Raw genomic sequence first — 23,766 nt, 5'->3', positions numbered from 1 at the left:
AAATTAAACAAGCACATTCGTTGAATTGATATCCCCCGCCAGATAAATTGTGTTTATGGATGGGTGTAGAACTAAAAGAAAAGGTATTAGTGAAGGGTTGTGCCTTTTGTACCTGTGATGGGTTTGCAGACAATAAAGTGCAGACAACCTTACATGAAGCATTTGTGTAACCTTGACTCTTGATGTGAATCGTATGACCTTACATGAAGTATATTGTGTGACGACCTTTGCCCTAGACATGAACCTTGACCTTAACCCTAGATATGAATCTTAAATATGACAAACAGCAAGGAAGAAGATGGAGAAGAATTATGGAAGGTTATTACAGAATCCACTGATACGTTATTATTATTAAGTAAAATAATGGCTAAATAATAAATATTTCTACAAATGTGTGACCTTTGATGCGTAACCTTAGCTTTGGTCAAAAACACATAGATCTTGCACTGCCTGATAATTGAGAACAATTGCATCAGGACATTTTGAGAATCCATTTTAGTATGGTAGAATCCTTACCAAATAAGGCATATTTAATCAAAATGCGTGATTTTGACCTTTGTGTGTTACTGTGACCATGACCCTAGCAACCTTGATCTTATATTTGACACTCAGCTAGATAATGGAGAACAATTGTGGGCAGTTATTACACAATCCCTTGATGCATAGTAAAGGAATGACTAAATAATGGGTAATTCATCAAATTTGTGATCTTTGACTTCAATGTGTGACCTTGACCTTAGCAACTAGGATTAAAGGTCTTGAATGTGAAGCACCTCCAGATGATTAAGAACAACTATGGCAAGTTTCATGGCTCTGGATCATGTGTTAATGGAAATAAAGCTCTAAGCTCATATTAAAAAGCATTTTTTCAAGATACAAAGAACCATGACCTTTGCCCTTCGGATTATGGGTGTTGAATATGAAGCACCCCCAGATGATTGATAACAACTATGGCAAGTTTCATGGCTCTGGCTCATGTGTTAATCTAGGCTTATATTAAACAGCATTTTTTCAAGATACAAAAGGCCATAACTCTGTTATTAACAAAAGGTGTATCATCCTCTTACCCATATATATACTCATACCAAGTTTCATTGAAATCCGCCAAAGCACATCCAAGATATGGCTCCGGGCACAAAAGTGCTATATTAAAAAGCATTTTTTCAAGATACAAAGGGCCATAACACCGTTATTTACAGATATCGTGTACAATGTATTTGGCATGCACCATCCTCTAAACCATATTTATTCTCATAGTTACCAAGTTTCAATGAAATCCGCCAAAGCACTTCTAAGGTATGGCTCTGTACACAAAAGTGCCGGCCGGACGGACAACCCAAAAACAATATCCGTTCGCCTATGGCGGGGGATAATAAGGTATGGAAGGTGCAGCCCTTCCATACCCCCCCCCCCAACGGCCCCAGGGCGTCTGAAAAAAATCCTGGGGAAAGTACTGTACTTAATAGAAACACAATCATAAACATTTGACCTATTATCTTTTGATTTTTTATATCAGATACCCAGGACCAAGGAGAGGAAAATAAACGCCAAAAACCGGACGGTATGTCATTGTCATTTATTAAAGTTATAAAATTTGTAACAACAAATAACACTCACCTTTAATTGACTGTTGACTGAGTCTTTATAATGAAATAATTGCCCTTGGTTTCACTATTTAACAATATTCTGATTGACTAGAATTTATCATGTGAGTGGGCTTTATTTTTCGATGAAGCGATTTGCTTCAATGAGTTGAACAAGGAAATTGAGCATGGGACTACTTCGATATTGATATGCAATTAGCGACATGTACATGGTCAATACTGTGTATTGGAAAAGGAAGTGCTATGCCTTACTAAATTCATGCGCGAATAAATCCCAAATTATATTGTTGTTTTAGCCAAACCATTGAAAACATATGCATAATCAAAATAATAATCGTAAAAATTGACTAAAGGGAATATAGTTGATTTTTGCATACTTGATAATTTTTATGAAAGGCTAAAAGAAGAGAATAATTTCTGTCGATGCACAGAAATTCAAATACCCCTTAGCTTCTTATATTTTTGTTGTGTTACAAAAAAAAGTATAACTTTTTAGAAAATTTGATTTTGCTTTACCAATATACAATTTTAGACCAGTAAGGATATTTTATAAACATTTTTTGTGGCATTTAAACCCCCCCCCCCTTACACACACTGGTAACATCATTTCTTTTTACATTACCCTTAATGTCCGAATTCATGTTTTAGTTCCAAGTGAACCTGTTCCGGTTCCAACAACCTCCAAAAGCATCGCCAGTACCCCTGCCAGCAACAGGAAGACAACTATGAAGGGTTGATCAAATTTTCATCAGTCCAATTATGTGACAAAGCTTTAGTTCTTTAAGCTCTGGACACGTCATTGCACATATACCTTTTTGTTAAGGTCCATAGCTCAGAAACAATTGAAGATATTTGCTCTAGACTTTCTATGCTTGTTTACTCTCATATGAGGACAACAAAACACAAGGGCATGTAACCCTAAAATAATTTTTTCTACAGTTTTGCCACTTTTTCAAATTAGCCTTTCATTTTAAGTTAATTTTTTTTTGTAAAGATCCTTATCTCAGAATATGTCAATGATATATATTTTAAACTACCTTTGCTTGTTCAGGATCATGTGGGGATCATGTGGGGACCACAATTAACAAGGGCGGATAGAGCTTGTAGAAATTGCTTTCATAAAAATTTCCAGCCCCTAATAAGTGGAGTGGCTGATCATGGATAGCTCTTGTTATAAATATTAATGTTATGTCTCACTATGTTTACCTTCATTAATTGACTGATATCATACATTTTTGTTATGAAAGGTGACGTGAAGCATACTTGGAGATAGGCATATTTACACTCCTTTAATGAACACTGATAGTCACTTGAAATAACAACTTTTAAGACAAAGAAATTAATGATTCATCACATAGTTTATAATATCACTTTCATTTGATCCCACTTGCAGGTTGTGATTGTCATCAAGAGATGCTTGACATTTCTCGTCAGATGCTTGAGGAGATCATTAAAAAGAATGATATTCTGAGTGAAATCAGTGGATCACTGAAATTGACAGCAGGAAGATCATACTTGGACATCTTGCTGAAACCGACAATTTTTTTAAAGCAATATTTAATGTATTTACATGTGGGGCCAAGGGACAGCTGATATTTTAGGTTTTGGGGCCAGGGGACATAGCTGATATGAGGTTACGGGGCCGGGGGACATAGATGATATTATAGGTTTGGGGGCCAGGGAACATAGCTTGTTATAAAGGTTTTGGGGTCGGGGTACATACACAAAACAAGTCTTAAAAATGTGTGTTCATTTACATCTGATAACGACAAAACAAGTCTATAAAATGTGTGCTGAATTAGACTGATTATATAGGTTTTGGGGCCAGGTGACAAAGCTGATATAATATGTTTAGGGGCCAGATGATATAGCTGATTATATAGGTTTTGGAGCCGGAGGACATAGCTGATAATATAGGTTTATGAGCTTCTATCCATATGGCGGAGCGGGTATTTGTCACTTCTCTGACAAAGCTATAGTTTATAACTGTGATAAGGTTGTAAATGTGATATCAATTTTGAGATGATATAATCTTTATTGTAATGTATATAATGTGTGAAATTTATTGTCGGAAAATTCTAAAAAAAAACTTAACCATCTTCAACTACTGCAATCGCCCCTCTCCAGAAAACCAACGAGATCACTACAATCATCGCCTCATTAGAGGTTCGACACCTTTATCTCTACCCCAAACACTGATAATCAAGGGCCAAGAAGTATTCTCCAGCTCCATTGTCTATGGTGGAACCCTATGTGCCAACGTCTGCCAACACGTTCATGCAATCACATGCCAAGGCCCTTCTGATCAGTTAGGCAATGCCACTCCTACCCCCTTCTATACGCGATTTGGCATCTGTATCTGATGAGTCAATTACACTCGCACCATGGCTATGCTGGCCCCCAAAAGGATGGAGGAACCTTTCCGCAGACTGCAGACTACTTGCGCTGGAATATGCAGCAATATCAATTCTCCAGTCGACTACTAATTCGTGGAGCATCACTCACTGCTGTCTGCTGATCCATCAGTTTTAACACCTGATGCTTCCTGGTACAGCCAGTATTCTCCTGGACAGCAGTCAGGGAGATTGCGAGAGGCTTCAGCTCTCTTCCCACGGAAGTTAAATCACTGATCCTAAAGACCCTCTCAAAACGCGAAGATGACCCTCTTCTTTCCACGATCAAGAACATTCCGGCCAGGCCCTAAAGGATGAAGATGGTCGATTAACTTTGAATTTACTTTGAAGTTGTTAAGTTAAAATAATTATATTATTATATGTTTTAAATGTTTAAATCTAATGAAAACAAAACAAGTACTTGTAAATTTCAAACTCCAGGAAGAGTTTTATTCTTTAAGGTAGGGGAAGTGTAATATGTAATAGTCCACACTTCTAGACTCTGACTATACCCCTATTGCCTGGTTATGATGTTATCAATAAATTTACTTACACATGTTTTTAAAACTCCAGATACCTGCTAAAAATCCATTGTTTATCACAACAGTGTCATTCCAATCCAAAATGGGATTAGGGCATAGAGATTAGGCAGTCTGAGAGCAACACAAGTGAGTAAGCAAATACCTTCCAGGTTCCAAAGACTGACGACTGGGACATGGAGATTAAGTGATTTTTGTGATCACAATTTTGTGATCGCCGGGGCAGAGTCAAATTTGACTCCAGGGGCATAATTTGAACAAATTTGAAAGAGGTTCACCCCAGGAACATTTGTGAGAAGTTTTATCAGAATTGGACTTGTAGTTTAGGAGAAGAAGATTCTTAAAGAAAAAAGTTAACGCACGCACGGACGCACGCACGCACAACGGACACAGGACCATGACATAAGCCCCGCTGGCCTCTGGCCAGTGGAGCTAAAAATCCTTTAATAAAATTGTTAATGGATGTAAGCCAGTAACAAGATACACTTTTTGAAGACCATCATTCTGTTGTTTACAAATAGATTTAATCTACACAGATGCTCTGATTATTGTCTCAGATCTGATAAAGCTGGGACAACAAAATGCAGGCTTGAATTTGGCTCCACAGATTTCCCTGGTAAACAAATTTGAGATGCACCATCCTTAGTAAAATATAACAAGATGGCCCTGTATCGCTCCACTGTTTTTTATGCGAAAAAAGCATGCAATGTGCATGGGTTGAAATGTACTCAAGCATGTGACTTTCTCTTTCCTTCTAAAGAGTTTGTTTTCGTTTTGAAAACAGGACTTCCGGTTTGAAAAAGGAGAAATTGCTCATGATGAGCAATTTCTCCTTTTATCACAATGATTTCTACCCCACCCAGCCAATTTATAAATAGTCTTTTACAATATTATTTCTCGTCTGCAATCTCTTTCAATTTGGGGCAGTCCAAAATGTGTAGTTTGGTAAAGGGTTAACATTTATGGATAGTTAACATGCTGGTCTACCTTTCACGCTCGACATGTATGCATTTATCTCTTATAATTAAAAAGTTTGGATGATCTCCACGGCATCTTTCTCACAGAAACCACACACCTGCAATATAGTGGAGCCTATGCACTAACATATTGCATGCAATCATTGGATTGATACTCATAAATGTATCTTGGATGATTCATTAATGCACTTTTTGGCAAACAGGAATAAAATGCGACATTAAAGTGTACAGTATGAATGCAAACAACTGCATCATTAAGTTTACCATTCAAGGCTCAGAGTACATCAGTCATTCGATTCGAATTGATCACATGTTAACAAGAGGAATACCAATTAAAGAATGATCATCTCTAGCTTTTCGTTGGTATTCATAGATTTGAATGAAGGCCATAGCAAATAAAAACAAATGTCAATAAACTCAGTGCTGACAAATGAGAGTCAATTTATGTCCCTTCTACACAAAGTAAATCTTTATTACATTAAAAATTCCAAAGCTTGTAGAGATGAAGGTTTAGAGCCTAATTATTGACCACAATCCGATGAAGATGCTTTAATTCAATTTAGAGCGCATTTATTATTATGGAAAGGGTACAATAAAATACTACAGAAAAACAAGTTTTTTGCAGCAAGTTGGAAATAAATATGGAGAAAATGTTAAGTCTGAATATTTGGTAGTACCAAATACACAACTCATAAGTAGCACAGACTATGAGGAAATTTTGAAGGACATACAGAAGGAACTCACCAGGAAATATTCAAGACACCTGAAGATGTTAGAGAACTTTGCTGGTCCTCAATATAATGAAGATCGTCTAAATCTGAAAAAAAGCTCAACTATGATGTGAAATTGACATCTGCCTCTTCTAAGGCAAAACAGGATGATAAGACTGAAACTTGTCTCTACAAAACTTATGCAATTTTTTCACCAGGTGTGGACCGCCAGAACCCTGTTGCTGAGGATACACAAGGATACCTCCAAATGGCTTTCCCGGATGTCTTCCTGACTGGTGATGCCTGTCCACACCAAGAACGTCTTTGTAGCATTAAAAATTAATCAGGCAGCTACAAATGTGCATACCTGTATTGGGTATGTGCACAAAAACGAGTAATGGTCAATACTGAGCTTCAATTTCTAGTTCAAAGCATGATTAAATGAGAACAAAGCAGGTGTAAGGCCAAACTCGCTCTGAAAAGTGATGCCTTTGAAACAACTGGAATACCTAATAAAGATCATGTTTAATGCAAAATGCTGAGCTTCGTAACTGGACCGTATCAAACCTAATGATGTTCAATTCATCAATACCAGATACAAGTTCATTCTGGAAACGGTCAAGAGATGACGAAAAAGCTGTTCAACGGGATTGGGAAGAAAGTGTTCTTTGGCGCGAAGACAAAATGCCAATCTCAATTATGCTGTTCCAGACTCGTGCTCCACCGTATAACCATCACCCGGCAATTCACAACCTCTGTCCAGGTACAGAGAGCCTCTCCATCCAGAGTGACTCAGAATTTTTGGAAGGTCGGCGAAGAAATGTTCTTCAGTATTCAAGCATCATATTGTTTATGTGCGCATTGATGGCAGAGCTGGACACAACGTTTTTATCTAGAATTAGATATGATGGTGACGCCTATTTGACACGGTTTGAATGGGGTGCAAATGCCAATCCACATGCTCATAGGTTGTATTTTAGTTGTGAATTCAGTCAGCACAAGGACAGCTTGGAACAAAACATACAAAACTGCTTTCAGAGTGCCAAAGACGTCAATGTTTAAATACTGGCCAGGACCTCAATAATCCTCATGTTTAAGACACTATCCATACTAAGGTACTCGACTGTTGGGATCATGCTAGGAATGAAATACATTGAATATTTTTTTATTGTAAAGATATTGGGCAAATTTCATAAAGTTCATACGAGCTGTTTACTAAACTAAGAAATCTTTTGAAGTTTGTAAGAATAAACTTACATTCCATAAACAAATCTTATGCAACCATCTGATAGGATTTCATGACTTCCAACATAAGTCAATGATGGTAAAGAGGTGTTTTAAGGTTGGCAAATATGGTTTCCACGTTTGTTGTGTTAGGTGAATTGCGCTGATGACAGAGTGTTTTTTTTTTAGTTAGATCAGATATTGAACATCTATCTAATACACAAGAAACTCAAAGACAGCGCTGGAGTCGAAAGTACATTCACCATCTACTTGAAATCCGGGATAAACGAAGAAGCCAAAGAAATCATGCAGTACCACCCCCCCCCCCCCCCCCCCACATATAACTTTTTTTTTAGGAATCTAACATTAGTTTACGCTATCTGGCCAACTTATACTCCGAAGTTGGAAACTCGCATGGAGTGAGCAAAAGCACAGTGTCAAGGATGTTGTGCTCATTTTTGGATGTTCTAAATGAACAACTAGACAACAACATAAAGTAATGTTTTAAAATTAATTAATGTATTGAATAATTGATCAATGGTTTAATGTTTCTTTCCTACTTTTGAGTAATTAAATGGTAATTAATTTGAATGCGTTTCAATTCCCTTTTATTATTGTTTAATCTGAGTTACAATGCTATGTTAAATTGTATTTACACTTCAATGTATCATGAGTATTTCAGGGCCAAGTGTGAGGTTGAGCGCTCTAAAACCAGTTTTAACCCCCAATGCTTTGCATTTACCGTTCCAAGGTGGTGAAACCAGCTTTATTCTTATAATTTTTTTGTGTTTATGTTGTTTTGTGTTGTGCTGTTTTGTACTGTTTGGGCAATCGGTCACTTGCCTTAAATAAAGGACCAACTAATTGTTTATAATAAGAATTCAATAATGCTCCAGCACCTGGAGTTTCACTTCTTTATATTGTGATGTATTTGAATATTTATACAAGTGAAAATTGTCAATTAGTAATTCTCAAGGTAATTGTATTCCAATAAAGATATTTCTCTTTGGTGATTGGGACAATAAAATATCTTACAATATGAGTGTGAGGACAAATGGATAACAATTTATTTGAACAAACATAGTAGAGGATCATACTCGTCCGCTCGTATTGACGAGTGCAATCTTGAAAGGAAGAGTGAATATCCCTAAAGCTCTCGTCCTACAGGACGAGTGAAAAAAAAACTGAGCATTTAAAAAAAGGAAAACACAGCAGTCAGTGTACGATAAGACCAAACGTTCGCGAACTGTCCAAAACGCGTGGTTTTAGCAGTAATATAAAGATACTTTATTAGTCAGATCAACCCTTTGCAATCTTTATTTCATTCATATTTGCAGGACATATGCATGTGTTTGCAGGACGAGTGAAAATTTTAATGAACTCGGACGAGTGAAGTTTAGAAATATTTTTGTCCCCTGTAGATAAATATTCCATAAAAGGTACACTCTTGTTTGTGAAGAGTTGGTTCCCTGAACTAAGAATAGTCATGACAGACAGAAGAATTAATTCTTAGGTTTGTCATGGGTTACCTCCCTGGTATTGATACTGATTTAAATTTGTGAAGGAAATTAAGCATATTTACAAATTCATATAACAGTAAGTTGATAAAAATAAATAAAGGTATAAAGGTATTTGCTTAAGTAAGTTGATCTTAATAGTGAAGACTATTATGAAAGAAAATGCTCAGCTTACATTAAATCTCCATAAATTACATGGAAAGTAGAAGTAGCAAAATTTACATCTTCACATGCTAAAACTTAAAAGGAAATGTTTCAAAGAAATTTGATGTTTTAAAAGAATTTCTATAGATTGCATTACTGGCATTTTGAATCACTTATTTGTGGAAAAGTCAAATTTTTAACATTTTCATCTGTCTTTGCTTGATTAAATGATTACTTCAAATATTTACTAACTTCACTGTTTGTCATGTTACAATTTTCTCCAGCCATTTACCAGATCTTTTTCAGTTTGCTTATGAAAAAATGTGTTTTTTATCGTTGTATTTTAATATACCATTTAATTTTTTTAGTATAGTTCATTGCCTTGAGAAATAACTCAACCTGTAGATACTATATAATAAGGCCGAGCCTGCAATGTAAAGTTCCATTTGAATTCCTTTAATATTTTGTAGTCATGATTAAAACAATGTAATTGAGCTACGCACTAGCAAAAAAGAAAAGCGATAACTCGTAAAACATTTAAGAGAAACTTATAGATTTTGAACTTTTTAATTTTCACTCTGTCATACTGTCATTGAGTCAAGTTTCATAAACATTTCACTGCAGTATTTTGGGACATTATAATGGACCTTCCTTCAAAGTTGCACTTATGTCCACTTACTGTAACCAGGCTTTCAAAGACCAAGGGAGACAACCTTCAAAAGAATGTTGATACCCTGTTGGACTTCTGAAAAAGCTACATTTTATTCAGCAATACTTATTATTTGTTTTTTCCTCATAATACTTCTCAAGGTAATTGTATTCCAATAAAGATATTTCTCTTTGGTGATTGGGACAATAATATATCTTACAATATGAGTGTGAGGACAAATGGATAACAATTTATTTGAACAAACATAGTAGAGAATTATACTATTCTTCATTAATCAACTTTAATTTCTTTAAAATGTGCATGAATATATATAAAAATTTACCCAAAAGTGTCCTGTATGTTTTAGTTTAACTTCCATTCTTCTTTTGATTTTCTGTTTTGTATCTAAAGGTTTATGACCAGCAATATGTAATAATGTAAAATAAGCCGCGAAAACTCCGCGTAACATCCCTTACTTCGTGTGATGCAGCTAAGAACTGCACAGAAAAAGACATTCGCTATCATTGATCTCATTCATTGAACTATCAACGCCGTTTATCTTTTTTAAAGATATTTCTTGTTAAGCATCATCATATTTATCACTTAACTGGCATATTGCAATATACAGTTACTTCCTGCAGGAGCCGCTGTTCGCTTGAAACGTCCCTTTTCCAAATAACAACACGATGGGCCGCCATTTTGATTACAAGGTTCTTTTGATTGACTTACTTTTGATTCATAGTTAAACTTACAGTAAACACTCCACTGGATTATTGGTTAAACGGTTTTCAAACTATAATTGAATCAAAAATACGTACCAAGATTTGTATTGCGTAATGTTACGTACTGGGACGATTTTAAAAGCATTTTTTTTCTTTTTCAATGCCAAAATACGTAGATACGCATCTTATCTGGAGCTCTGAGCAAAGCACACATGTTATTGTCTAAGGGCTTGAAGGCTTAAGCTTATGTATATCCTTTATGTATCAACTTGTTGAATAAAGTAATAAAACAACCCAATCATAAAATGGCATTATTGGACATGTATAAATGACTACAAATTCTTCAGTTTAATATTAGCTGTTTACATTTTTGTATTGCTGGAAAAAAAGCTTTGTAATTTGATAAAGCCCTTAGCATGAAAACTGACTAAGTGATCTCTTAGTATCTGTGAATTTCTCGTCATTTGGACCGATAGTAATGATGTATTTGTTGGGTAAATTAAGCTATTTTTATGATTAAATTTACAACCCATGCCCAAAAATTGTGTAAATGAGTTGACTGTTCACAGATGTACAAGATTGAAGCGCTCGGAAAAGTGTTTTTGTCAATAATATTTTCTGTAACCTCGTATTCAGACAATAACTGGGAAATATCAGAAAATATGTTCAAAGCACTTGGCGAAGCTTTGTTCCTGCAAAATAAGAGTTCTTTGTCAAAAGCGATCAGCCCAATGGAGGCAAGATGACCTTGCAAATAGTGTAAGATAAACTGAGGCAGGTTAGATTGCAAAAACAAATGGGTTTTTTAATCAAAAGCACCATATCTATTTTAGAATTTCACATAATAAGAAACGTTAGAAAGCATAATTTGGAAAAACCTGGCACCATATATATTTTAGACTTTCACATAATACTGCTATGACCTATGTCAATGCCTATTATTACCTTTAAATAGTCAGTTACGATGTACACATAGTACGATTGTCAATGTCACGAATAAATCATTGTTTATTCTATAATTATTAAATATTATACTTAAGTATAATCAATATACTGATATATTGTAAAGTTCTTTGCATATTTTTTATTAATTCATCATATTATGATGATTACCTTTGTCATAAATTACATTTAACTCGCAAGTATTTTGCGGTATTTTCTCTTTTCCGCCATCTTGAATGTTTACTTTTATATGACGCCATTCATTGAAATTGTGCTAAATCACAGGGTTTTTTTCCCACTTTTTGGGAAGATAGCCCATGGCTTTGGAATTGGGAATTTTATTGGCATTTTCATGAAATTGGGAAAAATAATTCATTAGCTTTTTTTTCCACATGAAAAGTCCACTAATTAGGGAAATACTTAATTTGATATAACACTTTATAATCATTAAAATTAAAAGAACAAAATCATAAAATACTTTGTTAGATGTAATTGAATTAAAATTGAGATAAAATACGCATAAGACACTTCTTTCTAAAAAAAATAAAAAAATATATTTTTTTGGGGGGGGGGAATTGGGAATTTTTTGCCACATTTTGGGAAAAAAGTATACTTTTTGTGATTGGGAACATAGCCAAATTTCGGCTATAAAATCGGGCCAAAAAAAACCCTGAATCATATGTCATTCATTGAAGATTTGCTTAATCATGTGACGTCATTCATTGAAACATGCGTATGACGTCACTTTACTACGAGTATAAATGTGGCCAAACTGTCGTTTGGTTTCAGTTGCGTTTTGGCACTCATTGGAAAGGGTCATGGATAACGAGGTTAGATGACTTTTTTTTTCTTTAAGGCTAAGAAACGAATAACATCAGAAAATAGAAATAATATGAAACTTGAGAAATGACTTTTGTGTTAATAAAAAGCGATATTTTAATTTATGCAGTCTTTATTTTCTTTATTCAGTAGGAAATTTGTGATGTTGGCACCGTCTGAGGGCCACCAGACGGACCGGCATTACAATATGAAACGTTAGAAAGGATAGTTTGAAAAACCTGTAATCTGGCTAAATAGCTTGAAAAGCCTGAGTTTAAGCCATCAAGAGATGGCTGTCAAGATAGAAGGAAAAAATCAAGTCCTTAAGAAACTGCACAGCAAAAAGAATATTAATGCAGCAATATCATACCATGAACTTGGCATAGACAGGAATGCAGCACAGACAGAAATTTATAAAGTGTATGTAACATACCTGGCTCTATAGTTGTCATATATTACATGTTAATACAATACCCAACATCTTGAAAAGCCTTCAATTACTGTTTTCTTTGATGACCTCGCAACAAAGCGCTCTTCCTAGTAGAGTAAACGCGCTAATTAGCATAATAAATTGCAGAAGTCGTTATTGAGACATCACTTAGATAGAAATTACTGAAATAGACCAAGGAAAAGCCAAGCGTCAGAAGGTTCCACATTGGACCTAGCCAGCAGAGATTGCTATTAATGCTCTGGTTTGGGATAACTGGAGTCTTCAGAGAGTACCAGGGGTCGGAAGCTGAGTTAATATCAGGTATCCAAACCTAGAAATGGAACGAGGTGGGAAGCAGTATATCATTGTCACTCAGTTATATGTTATTTTTATAAATGCCTCATAGTTGAAAAATTGAATCATTTAACAGCATAACACATGATTCGCTACCGATATTGTTTTTACTGACCCTGCATTAATACACAATGTAAGTAAGGGACGTATTGCATATATAGGGACTCAACACATTCTACTTACAGACTTTGCATGTCCTTAAGGAATGTGTTTTTAAGTTTCAAATAATGTTATGATATACAAACAGTAACATGTTTCTTTGAGTCCATTATTTGCACAACAGTAACTGTTAAAAGTATTCACAATGGATTCATTTGTGCTATAACAAAAACATGTACCGTGTAAGAAGGTATTTTGTTATTTTAATCTTGTACTCTGCAAGTTTTTTAACCATTTATGTTTCGTATCTTTTTTACAATCGGAGCATTTCTTAATGAACACTTAATTTTAAACAAGTTTACATTAAATAATATTGCTTCATTTGTGGTACTTATAGTAGCTTATTATAATCGATAGCCATGGTGGTAAACATGAAATGTAATATATTTAATGTGTGTAACGGTTATACACTTATTCCAATTTTTTATTATATAAAAACTGCAGCAGCAGCAGTGGAATAGTTTTTCGCTATCAAATACACGGCAGATGGCCATAGCCTGGTCAATTACAAGGGCAAAATTGATAAGGGCTTGGCTGATGACAAGGGCGTTACTGATGATAAGGACTTGGCTGATGACAAGGGAAGGGTTTATGACAAGAGCCTTACTGATGACAAGGGCTTAGCTGATGACAAGAGCCTTACTGATGACAAGGACTTGGCTGATGACATGGGAATGGCTGATGACAAGGGCCTTACTGATGACAAAGGCTTGGCTTAACATGGGAATGGCTAATGACAAGGACCATACTGATGACAAGGGCTTGGCTGATGACAAGGGAAGGGCTAATGACAAGGACCTTACTGATGACAATGGATTGGCTCATGACAAGGGAAGGGCTAATGACAAGGGCCTTACTGATGCCAAGGGCTTGGCTGATGTCATGGGAATGGCTGATGACAAGGGCCTTACTGATGACAAGGGCTTGGCTTATGACAAGGGCCTTGCTGATGAAAAAGAATGCTCCTTTCCCATGAAAACGAAGAGTTAAATTGACAAGCTTTTAAAAAGCTATACAGAAAGTGTAACAAAGATTTTGAGCAACAGGTTCAAAAATGAAACTACATCAATCTTGACGGTGTTTGGCGTGCTGGAACCAAATACTGTAGACAAACTGTCCAAATCTGATTCAAAAGATTATCGAAAAATCTTTCATGTAAGGCATTAACGTCCAGCAACTCTCCAGAAGAGTCAAGTGGAGTAAAGCCAGTAAAGTACGGCACATACAAGATGAAGGAGTAAAAGGACTTTGAAAGAGTCTTTTTTGCGGTCACAAAGAAGAATACCATCTCATCACTCAGAAGATGAACTTTGCCTTGGGCATACCAATGACAAGTAACATTTGTAAGAGTTGGTTTAGGATGCTTTAAGGAATTAAGGTTAAATCCTGCATAGCACTCATTCAAGCCAACTTGGATGCTCTGATGAAACTGCTTGCCATACATACTTATGTCAAAGACTACCTGTACAAACGGCCATCAGACACTGGCAGGCTGAAAAGAACAGAAGGTTGGCTAGGCTGTATGAGTTAAACGCAGGGAACTAAACACTTGCCATATTGGGGAGAAGGTGAATGTATCAAATGTGTTTGAAATCATGACATTATGACTACCAAGTTCCTATAGTGTTTGAAAACCCATGCTTATCATAAGATGTTATTTATTATATTGATGGTGTTGTGGTTCAATGCAAGCAAAGGACTGCTCATTATATTATAATGTAATTAATGTTGTTTCATTAATTGCATAGCTGGCGATGTTTAAACTTGGATGCCTAAATATTACTGCTAAACACCTTATGGCATATTTCGACTTGTTCGCGATATTCCAGATCGTACACACAACTTAAATATTATCTGTGACTCGATACTTACGACGGCCTTCATAAAACGGGTATTAGCGGATTGTAAATGAAATCGTAATTAAGTCTTGCATTTAAGATAAGATCCGCTAAGATATCTTGATAAAACGGCCTCCTGGACATTAACTGTTAATGTATGTATGCTTATTGTTTAAACTAAACATAACAAGTTCCATGCATGGCATGTATGGCCAAATTATTATTTAACTTAAGTCATACATGTATTACCTGGAAAACAAGAAACCGTCGGAGACGGTTGATGCTCCCCAAAGGTTTTTTTGTCACAATATTGCACTATATATTCAGATAAAAGGAAATGTCTTGAGGGCACAGTAGTTGGGGGGACAATAATTTGTTTATAAATTTAAAATGGCCATAACTCTGTGAAAAATCATCCGACCAGACCCCGCTGTTAATATGCACATCTCCTCTTGGTAGTGAAGCTTCCCATAAAGTTTCATTGAATTACGGTTATTAGTTGCTGAGAAATAGCCCGGGCAAGAATTGCACTATATGTACAGTTAATGGAAAATTTCAAAGGGCCATAACCTCGGTGAAAAATCATCCGACCAGAACCCAATGATAATATGCAAATCTCCTCTTGGTAGTGAAGCTTCCCATAAAGTTTCATTGAATTCCGGTCATTACTTGCTGAGAAATAGCCTGGTCAAAAATTGTGCACGGACGGACACACGGATGGACGGACGGACGGACAGACGAAGCGGGGACTATATGCTCTCCCTAAAATTTGTGGGGGGGAGCATAAAAAAATGTGATAGTATTTGAAATTAATAGCATTTAATCTCTTACACTATTTACATGCATGTTACACAAATTACAACTACAAATATATATCAACACCTTGATCTCAGCAATAATTATTAAAGCGGGTTATTGTAATATTTTGACTGGTATCAAGTATTTAAGTCCAAAATTCAACCTATTGCAGATAGTAACTTGCTCTTTGACATGCTTATGTATATCATGGAGTCGAACATTTAGAGGGGTGACAGGCCATGATCAACATTAAAGGTCAAGGTGAATGGGGATGTTACACCAGCGGAACTTCTTCATACATTATTTGTCCATAGCACATCTCTCATTTCACACAGCAAAATATGAAAATGAAGCCAATAGTTTATATCATACCTAATGTTGCAGGAGGAAAGACATGATGATGTTGTTGAGAAGGAAAAGCCCATTGTTGATTCTACCACACAGGAAGAAAGTATAGAAATATTGAATGATACACCCAATGCGTATGCTAATAAAAGAAGAAACAAGAAATGTGTTTGTCAGAAACACTATGTCCCCTTCTGCGCCGCTTTGAAGCTATATATTTGACCTTGAAGGATGACCTTGACCTTCCACCACTCCAAAAGTGCAGCTCCATTAGATACACATGCATGCCAAATATCAAGTTGCTATCTTCAATATTGCAAAAGTTATGGCAAATGTTAAAGATTGATGCAAACACACAAACAAACAAACCAACAGACAGGGCAAAAAAAATATGTCCCCCAACTATAGTGGTGGGGGACATAAAAATATTGTAACTCTAAAGTATTTGCTTAACCTTCTTCTATTAATGTTTTGTCAGTCACAACTGGGTTAAGTGAATAGGATTCTGCAATGTGACCATGGGAGTATGTACTTGCAAGGAACTGCATCATTAGGTTTACTATTCATGGCTCGGACATAAGTCAACAATGCCACTAATGATAACATGTTTAAAAGAAGAATACCCTTTAGAGTTAGATCATCTCTAGCTTTTTGTTGGTATTCATGGATTCATTTTAAGGCCATATCACATGAAATCAATTTGCCAATAAACTCAGTACTGGCGACTGAAAGTCAATTTATATCACTTCTATGTACCAAGTAATAATTTTTACACTAAGAATCATATTGCATGTAGAGATGAAGGTTTAGAGCCTAATGGTGGACCACAATCCCATGAGGAGTCTTTCAATTTAGAACATGTTCATTATTATGGAAAGAGAAATGTTAAACATTACAGAAGAACCACTTTCTTGCAGCTGTTCGGACACAAATATTGAGAGAATGTTTAGGCTGAATATTTGGCAGAACCAACTACACGAATTATAAATAGACTATGAGGAAATATTAAAGGCCATACAGAAGGAACTTACCAGGAACTATGAAAGACACATGAAGATGAAAGAGAAATTTAATGGGTCTCATTATTAAGCATAAAAGGATCATTATAATTACCCTTCCATTTTCTAAACTAAGTTCACAACTTTGGGTAGCATACAACAGTTTGCATGAGTCAAAGCTTCCACGAACTACTTTTATCTTGAAAACAATAAGTGAAGTTAGTCCAGGTGTTGAAGGTGTAAAAAGTGTTGAAATTGTGGAAAAATATGCATCGTTTGACAATAACACGAGTCCAGAAGTCCCAGACTCCTGAAAATGAGACTTGGACTTGGATGTTTTTGTGTCAGGGGTAGCCATCGGAGTCCTTTAAAATCATCTTTGAATTATCATCTTTGCATTTAAAAAAAAAAATCATTTGATTTCCTTGTTCGTTTTGCAAGATCAGAATTCCCGAACTTTTGTGCATCCAAAACAAATGTGCCCCCAAAACATTCTGCATAAACACATGGACAAAAACAAAAGACTGCGAAATTATTTATTTTGGTTCCCCTTTCGCTGTCCGTGCATGTAGTAATAGGGGAGCATGCAAACTATGAAACTCCAAATCACCGATCTTGGCCATTTTCTTCTCTGATATCTTTACTAGAGTAAACTAGCTTCACCAAACAGTCTCTCGTTACTATAAAAATCATTACAATACCCTAATTTGTTTACACAATGTACGTTTCATGACCCCAAGGTACTAAAGATGGGACCAGCTGTGAATCATTTGAGTGTGAATAACCCGTGTCACTATGACGGGCAGTAAATGTTACATTCTGTTCTTCCCTTTCTGGAAGAAATCGTAAACATTTTACGGAGGCAATCAAGAGGATATGGGCTGTAATTAAATGCATTGACTGCCCAAAAATCAAGTAGAATTTCACAAGAGTTGCAACACCACACCAAAAGCCAAATTTATTAAGGATAGGTCACATACAAACAGTTACATTAAAATCAAAATGAACAATGACAAGAAATGTAAATTGCTCAAATTACAAAACATGCCAAGTCAAATAACTGAACAGTGTAAAATGCCATCATCATTCCACTCCCAAAGTACTATGCACAAAGGGAGAGAAAATCATGTCTACACTAATGGTACACATCTGGCGAGTCAAAATCAAAGCAATAAAGGCAGTGAAAATCAATGACATCATCAAAACAACACTAATAGTTACAGTTATGCTGCCCCGGCCTGGCTGATGTTTAAACTAGATAGGACTGACTCGAATGGCAAAGAGACAGTCCAAAATTTTGAAGGCCAAAAATAGTGTTCAGGTTTTTTTTTTTTACTTCAAAAGACATATTGGGCATCTCCCAAATTGAAAGCAATGAGCTCTAATATGATTTAAGAATGCACCAAAATGTGTCTTTTAATACTTCTGCACAATGAAAAGACCCTGTTTCAAAAACTTTAAAAAACACGGTCTTCCCAAAATGAGCAGTTATCGCGCATGAAATTCCCAATTTGAAAGGCCCCTGGCCTCTTCCCAATTTCCTGATGAAAAGCCCTGGTGTTGCTAATCCAACAAATAATCCAATTAGGCGTTGTTTCCCAAGAAAGTATATATTTTGCTGGATGTGTTCAAGGGATGCATGTTTATAACGTTGTTGATACTGGTGCAGAAAAAACAGTGGGTTCTAAAAATATTTATAATAAAATTGAGGATTTATGTAAACCACATTTATCAAAAAAGGCAAATTACTACATGCAGGTAGGGAACCATTGACAGATTTTGGCAAATGTGATTTAGAATTGCTAATTGATGGATATAAAACAAAATGTGAAGTTATTATTACAGATATAAAAGATGATGTTTTACTGGGTATGGACATTTTAAAAATAGGTAACGGCAAACCTGCCGATATACTTAGCCAGAACAAAATTTTACTCAATGGCGCAGAAATTACAATCATGTCATCAATACAGTGATTTCAGAAAGTTAAGGCTGCAGATCATCATATTATTAATGGCCATGCAGAACAGATAATTGATGCATATGTAGACATATATAAAATGGATGACAATAGAAAGTGTGCTGACATTTTATTACAATTTTAAACAGTCACCAATCGGCATTTTTGCTTGATAGGCAAAATTTTGTAAGTTAACTATCAGTTTGTTCCCAGCAATTCGTCCCATTGACTGACGACCCACCAGCTAATATGGAGCGGCTGGCGAAGAATGAGGAGGTTTGTGTGCCAAGGAATAGTTTCTCCTGCGTCCTCAGCAAATGCAAATGCAAAGGAGCTGCCTTCACCTTTAAGAAGTTGATAAAAGGCTTCTTTGAGCCAGAACAGCTTGTTGACAGGAAGGCTGTAGAGATGGCGACCTCCAACAAAATTATGAAGGCCATCAAAAGTAAGATTATCCTAAATAAGATTAAGCCTATGCAAGTTAGTTTGTACCAATACTATTGTTGCTTAAATCACTCATCCCAGAATATTCATACACAATTTTGATACCTCATGAATATTGATTAACTAAAATGACAAAAATAATAATTCCATTAATTATTATAAATTACTACAACATTATTTTGTTTGTTTTATATTTACTGTGTATTTGTTCTACATGGACTTCATGATGTTTACTGGTCATCTGACTTCGAGGCCCGTACATATATTACTTTTGGTGTTAAGATTATGGTGTTAAATTGTTATCATGTGTTGTAGTGTCTTAAGTTAAGGTAGGGCCTCTATTTTACTTTTTTTATTTAAATATGTTGGTTTAAAACTTCTGGAGGGAGATGCTCAAAATAATTGATATTTTCATCTAAATCTCTTGGATAATTACCAGTTCCTAGGAGGCCATATTTATCAGATATCACAGCTTTTGGCAACACTTTTGTTTTGACATTAGACTGAGGAATGGGACTAAAAATATCTTCCACATCAGAATTAAAAACTGTATTCATGTCAAAACTGTCGCCTAGCAAATATTTTGCAGCTTCATTCTTTACACTTTCAATTTCAGTTTTTGAAATTCTGGTATATGATTTTCATGTCTGCTTCTTCCCTTTAGATTTGTGCTTGGAATCTTTAAGTAAACTCCTTTGTGCATCAAACAGCTGCTTTACAGCATCACTTTTAGGCTTTTGCAAAGTTTCGTTGGATGCTTGTGAGGAGTACCGACTGTTTGAATCACTATCGTCACTGATATAAATTCAGGTGGAGACACGGTCATTCCCAGCTTTTTTTATGGGCAAATAGATGACTGACCTTCCCCAGGCTGGTATTTTATCATCATCCATTTCAATGTTCAGTTTTGGGACTATTTCATCAATGGGTGCTGTAGAATCCACGATTTTGTCTTTCATAACCTGGATTGTAGGCCGAGTTAAAGTATTGAAGACGGAACCTGGTGGACATTCTAATTTATTTGGGAATTGCATGAAGAAGTTCAAAATGCTCCCTTGATTTTGTATTTGCTTAAATTGTTTTGGTACTTTTCTATATGAATGAGAATCAAAATTTGCAGGCGTTTCTTTTCTTGGAGAATTGTTCACAGCAATGTAGTGGCATTAGTAAATGTTTGATTTTCTGTATTAATTCTTACAAAGTTGTGTCTTTTGCATCAAAAACAGTCTTTCGTTACCTGTTTCTGTTTGCAGGATACAATTTCATGCTGTCATCTCTATTGACAGAAAGCGATAAACAAGGGGAACCACTTCCTAACGACTTATAACCTCGCTCAAAGCATTCGAAACTATCCATATGCAATTGTTTTCTGTTTGAATAGAAGGCTACTTCAATGTTATTTCTTTTAGCTGAGCTGATGATTAAACTTTACCAATTTCTCCATCAACTTTACTAATTTCTCCATCAATACTGTCAAAAGAGCTATTAAAATGGAGGTTTTCAATGCATTCACTAAACTCTTCATCTAAAGTTGATTTGTCACCCATATTTGCGTCAATACTTGTTCAATGCGCTGTAGAAATAACAAATAATCAAAATTATATGAAATGCACATGTAATGCTAATTATTCAAATCCAAAAGGATTCTGTAATTTTAGAAATTCCCCATAATAAATTATTTTCTTAAAAGTCAATTATAATTATTTTTTAAAGTCTTTGTAGAAAAAAAATACACTCAATGTAGTCTTACAATTATATGCACACAAATAAAACATGCAATGTCACTAATATGCTACAGGGCTGTTTTGCCTTCTGTAGCAAAGGCCTTATAAAGGCCCCTTTCCCTAAGATACTTATTTAATGTCACCTGATTGGTCCATTTCGCACATTATCTAAAATATGTGGGTCAGGGCCGGTATTCATAAAGCACCTAGATGAAAATTACCTAAGGTTACAAATAATTTCCTTAGTTTTCTGCGATTTCTCCCTTAACTTTGCGAAATTCCCTAAGTTTGTATTCATAAAAATCTTAACCTCAATAGGAAAATCCTTAGGACTGTTATTTTTCCCTTAGAAGTTAAGGTTCGTACATTATATATAGCTGCCTTAACTTCTCGATAAAATCCTTAAATATGGCGACATAACAGATGATATTTTCAACCCTTTCTGCGTTTAATTTTTATAAAAAGGTATGTATTTTGTACTTTTGTGGTTCGGTGTTTAAGACAACTGTTATATAGTGAAATTGTACACTCACAGTTGGTATTTACTCACACCAGAACTTCAAAACAAATATGGCGGATCAAAATTTCCACCAACTTTTTTTTAATCAATGGCAGTGTTTGTTTGGTTCAAACAATGTCTGGGTGTATGATAATGTGAACCATTCTTTTGTTTGTGAAATAAGTCATCAAAAGATTCGGTATGTTTAATGTACATCCAGACTGTTCAACATTTAAAATCGAACTAGAAGTTCAAATGTCGAAGAATTGATATATTTTTTAATTTTGTGTTTGTGGAGCATTGGAACTGGATTAATAAAAATCATTATCCAGTTGAAATCCCATCTGTCCGATATATTGACCCATGGTCCTAGGCGCATGAATCTTACCTGTGTCAACCTTGATGATAAGTGTCAACTGGACAGCCTTTATATTAGTTTCAGCAAAAAGGTACTGTTTATCTATAGTATATTTAGTTTAACATGACAACATCTGCTGAATTGTAAACCATTTCATTGCAGAATGCCAAGAAAAAAACTTCCGTGAACGTGTAGATGTCTTAGATAAATTGAATAATACTGAATTGATTGAAAGATACAGATTTGACAGTGATGGAATTTTATTTTTAAACCAGCAGCTTGAACATATTATATCTCCACAAACTCAAAGAAACCACAGTCTCAACAGCATTGAAAAAATATTATTAACACTTTGCTATTTTGCCTCATCAAGCATACAACTAAATGATAAGGACATCCATGCAGTAAGTCAACCAACAGTCTCTCGGTCAATTACTGCAGTAATCGATGCCCTGACACTGCCTGAAATTGTAAGGCAATACATTTGTCTGCCCACAACATTATGGGATGTCAGACAACAGAAAACAGACTTTTTAATGTTGCTGGCTTTCCCAATGTCATTGGAGTTGTAGATGGAACACATATACAGATACAGGCACCGACAGTTGGTGAACCCCAATATGTCAATAAAATGGGGTACCACTCCATTAACACACAGGTAAACTGTATATGCCATGCTCTGAGAAAGACGGTTTTCATATAAACAGTATATATTATAGTATAATATAATACATTACATTGTGCGTGTTTTCTACTTTAAAGTCTGTCCACTCATTGGCTGCATTACATGAGGACCACTTATTATATATTGCACATCTATTTGTCATTGTAGCTTGATTGGTCATTGTCGGCTCGGTAAGTAGTAACTTACATGTACCTCGGGTACTCACTTAAGTATACTTACATGAACCTCGGGTAGAGTAAATATACTTAAACGTATCCAGTTGATATTATACTGTACCCGAGTTGTATTTCCACCTAAAAGTCTGATGTAGTAAAACGCGCTACCGATTACAGTTAAACGATATTGTTTATCTTAAACAAACTTCTATTTAAGAAAACTGCATCAATTAATTAAAAAAAGTCGACAACCACCGATTTAGCGTTATAATTCCTGGGTATTGGGGTAATATGCTAAGTTTACTTAAGAGTACCCGGGGTAAATGTGATAAGTACCCAAGCCGACAATGTCCAATAAAGCGTCATTGTATGTAGTTGCATATAAAAAATGTTTACATTGACGCGCATACATGTACTACAGTAACAGTAAAATACTTGCATATCACTTGGACTTTAATATTGATATGCTTAAAAAATATACATACATATTTTGATTTGTTAGAAAAATCATTCATAGTTGGTGTAGTTTAAATTCTCAACTAAATAATACAATTTATAGTCTTTCCGAAATACCGTCGGTCCTTGGATTTTTCCGATAATAATTTGGAAAATCCGGAAATGATTCTAATATTGTCGGACCTCATGTCCGGTAAAAAATTATGGCGAAATTTGGAATTCCATAAGCTATTTTCAGAAAAGTTTAAAGACAAAAGTGTGAATTTACCGAATTATTTATAAATACTCCATTCATGTAAACATGTTTTCATTGGTTGCATTTT

At 35.3% G+C, this 23,766-nt stretch overlaps 1 long non-coding RNA gene across 1 annotated transcript in view; it reads right to left on the bottom strand.

Moving 5' to 3' along the window:
- Positions 1-2,189: 2,189 nt before the first annotated feature.
- Positions 2,190-23,766, bottom strand: part of LOC127852265 (uncharacterized) — a 67,247-nt gene continuing 45,670 nt past the window's right edge. The window contains exon 3 of the long non-coding RNA XR_008036155.1: positions 2,190-4,304. This is a non-coding gene — a long non-coding RNA (uncharacterized LOC127852265). The remainder of the gene's footprint in view (positions 4,305-23,766) is intronic.

Source organism: Dreissena polymorpha, chromosome 12, assembly GCF_020536995.1.
Source record: "Dreissena polymorpha isolate Duluth1 chromosome 12, UMN_Dpol_1.0, whole genome shotgun sequence".
In the NCBI taxonomy this organism is placed as follows: domain Eukaryota; kingdom Metazoa; phylum Mollusca; class Bivalvia; order Myida; family Dreissenidae; genus Dreissena; species Dreissena polymorpha.
The sequence above is the reverse complement of the archived record's forward strand: the minus strand, read 5'-3'. Positions and strand labels throughout refer to the sequence as shown.